Raw genomic sequence first — 3,558 nt, forward strand, 5'->3', positions numbered from 1 at the left:
TTTTCTTTATCAGTAACAAAATAGGAATGTTTTAAAGTAGATTACAGAGTCATTTTATTAACAAAGGATAATCTCAAAGTACTTACAAAGAATTAATTTCAAAGTGTTTCCCGTTAAAGGGAAGAGAAAGTATTACTAGTATTCGTAGCAAAACCTAGAAAACTTGATTTGATCTGAATTCCTAATCTGCTACTAATTTCCTGGCATAAAAATTGCCACAGAATATGGTCAATTACTGTCAGAACAGGGACAGAACCACAAACTCAGAACCCATTGCCCTTCATTTAAAGGCTGACTATGTCTGTCAAAGCTACAGTAGTAGAAGATGTTTTTTATTGCTAGCCTTCCCTAATACTGGGAATGATGCATTTGGAGCAATGGCACATGGATACGTTTGCACAGACTCCAAACCATAAATTCACACTGGAATGTTTTGTGTCTGGGACGGAATGAGTTTTCTAGAAGGACTGAAGGGTTTCAGGGTTGGCCAACAGTGCAGGATGGAAAAAGTCAGATCTCTTTTCTGGCTAGAGAGGATGCTCAGTTCCCAGATTTGGCAAGAAATCATAACCCTTTTTTTTTTTTAGCCTGTTGGATTTATTTGCATCATGTTGACTTCCAAGTCTGAGCTGAGAATCAAGCCTCATTTTTCTAGGTACTTGCAAACACAGCAAGAATAAGAAAGCAGCAACCCTCAGACCCTGCAACAGAGCTAAAATAAGAATATAATGGATAAAGAGTGTTCAGTAAGGTTTGGCATGTATTTGTCAAAGGTTGAGTTTTCCCAATAAATTCCACTGTGTGTGAAATACTGCCATTACTAGTCGAAGGATACAGAAAGGTTTTAATGAGAACAAAGGCTCTTAAAATTAGCAACACTCTGTAAAATGAAATCTCTATGAGGTTAGCCAAAATCCCATGTGGAAGCTCACGCTAGTCTGTGGTTAGCCTTGATTTCATATGTTAATACTGAGTGTCTGTCCTGGGTTGACTCCATAGAGAGCTGTTTGCTCCTCTTGGCAGGCACTCTGCTTTGACCTGCTCTGATTTCTAGGTTACTGGTGCTTAAACTACAAGCAACAATGCTTAACTTTTGTGCTTACATTTTTGCACTTTACATCTGTTTTGATTTTATTTTCCTTTACTCTCACTGCTCACCAGAGATGAGTCGCATTAAATTGACCCCAATGTTTATAAGACACATAGACTAATACTGAATTATTTGGCATGTTCTTTTGTACGTGGAACGTATCTCCTGCTTGATGTGTGCTTCTTTTAAATGCTATTCTTAATATTCATCTGTGTCATTGGTAACAGTAGTACAACAGAATTCAAGTGTCCCTGTAATTTGCAATACTAGTTGAACCATCCAACAGCTTGGCCTGAAAAAACTAATGACCTTACAGGGTTGGGAGTGAGGACATTTCAAGGCTAATCCCAGCTCTCTAATTTTCAGCCAGAGGCTGTGGAAATCCTTGCTTGTGACTCCATTTTACCATCTGTTTTGCAGAGACAAATTTAATTGCAGAGAGATGGTCCAGGATTTAGTAGTTGTAAAACACTTCAACAGAGTGATAAAGTTATTCTCAAGCTTAATAAACTTGAAAATGCCTAGTGATACACTATTCAGTTTACCCCAGTACTTACTTACTGGCTAAGTACTTAGTAGTTAGCCAATACCTGAATATACTAAGTACTTAGAACTTAGCCAGTACATGAATATTTTGGAATGACACAGAGCTTTTGTCATCTTACTCCTACTCCTGTACTTGTAGAAGGTGATGGACAGTTGTCTTGTTTGTTACTTACGAAGCAAAAATACCTTGTTGGAATGTTATGGATAAGTTTGAAATGAGATGGGATATGCCAATCTGGTTTGTATTCTAACGTCTCTTCTTTCTCTGCCTGCAGCATTTATCCTTCTGCTCCCTAAGGTTAATGCAGCTGAAACAGCCCCAGATAAAAGCAATCATCACCCAGTGTGTTATGAAATGGTGGTTACTCAGTGGTAAAAGGCTGTTTGAACTCAGCAAACATCTGCATGGAGTTTCCTGCTTCCCTTTGGAGCAACCAGAGCCTATTTCCCGCAGGGGGTTGACCGAATTAGTACAAAACTCTTCCCCAATCAGCAGCCAGAATGATGAAAAAAATCATACAAAGGAATATTATCAGGCTGATATCACAGAATCAGAGAATATGCAGAGCTGGAAGGGACCCATAAGGATCAAGTCCAGCTCCTGGCCCTGCACAGGACAGCCCTGAGAATCACACCCTGTGCCTGAGAGCATCGTCCAAAAGCTCCTTGAGGTCTGTCAGGCTTGGGGCTGTGACCACTGCCCTGGGGAGCAGGGATTTGTTCCCTGTAGAAATGTGTTGTTTGTTCAAAGCACTAAGTCGTTTCGGCCGTGAAACCGAAGGAACAGTGAGAGAAGAGCATGTTGGACCGTGCAGTCTCAGGCATTACCTTCAGGTAACGCTGCTGAAAGACAGTAGTGCCACCTGGTGACATTGCTTTAGTTAGAACTCCCAGAAAACTGCACGAGGATACCATTTGCTTCACTAAAACAATGATCTACTAAGGAGGATTTTGTTACTATTGCCGTGGATGGGACTGAGGGACTACAAAGAGCCTCACACTGGTTTGGCTACAGATCACCAAGGTCAGTTGTCCCCAGATCCCCACAGTGCAGAGCAGGATGGTGAGGCACTTCTCTCACATCCAGGTGCTACTGCCATTAGATTCTTGTGACCAGGGGCTGTAAGGGGCATGAGGCAGGGCGCTTTGAAGTGGCTATAAAGTTTATTTTAGCACTGTCTGGCAGTTCCAATCGTGAACAATTCCCTTTCTCCTCTCCCCATTAGGCTGTGGTGTGCATTCAAACCCAGCTGTGCAGGCAGTGTGCTCACAGCAGCAGGCAGGAAAGGGAGGTAGGCTGGCAGAGGACAGGGTGGAGAGCAAGCAGATTCCTGCATCTACAAAGCCTATATTTTCTGGAAGAGATAGTGGGTGAGAGTGACAAAAAAACCCAGTTCTTGGGTTCCTTTTCCTACTCTCAGTTTAGTAAGAACAGGGATGTAAGCAATCAGCTTGGGCTTGGTCACACAGCATGTCAACAAGTCTCATGGATACAGCCTGAATGACAGGGAACAGTCTGCGAGACAAGATGGACCTCTGGGCATAGGGAGTACCTTATGTTGAAGGGAAACCTCTTCCCTGCTTGTTTGGAGAGGGTTCATGCTACTGCTTCAACATTTACTCTTTCCACATTAACTTTCAAAACTCTTTCCATCAGCTTCCATCCCTCTCCCCTAAATGCAGGCATTGGCCTCCCCCAACCTAATCCAGTCTTAACTCTGAAAACCTGTTCCACACCATGCTGCCAATGACAAAACAATGGGAGAGACCTCACCATGCACCAACCACCATCCACTGCCTCTGGGGCCTCACGGACCTGAAGCCTGGCTCCCACTCTAGGCTTTAGGTGTGAAGATAAACAGGACCACACAGAAGTTAAAGGAGAAGTGTAACGAGACTCGTGAAGAACATGCATCCATGGG

The sequence above is a fragment of the Acanthisitta chloris genome, unplaced genomic scaffold (assembly GCF_000695815.1).
Source record: "Acanthisitta chloris isolate BGI_N310 unplaced genomic scaffold, ASM69581v1 scaffold1645, whole genome shotgun sequence".
Taxonomy (NCBI): domain Eukaryota; kingdom Metazoa; phylum Chordata; class Aves; order Passeriformes; family Acanthisittidae; genus Acanthisitta; species Acanthisitta chloris.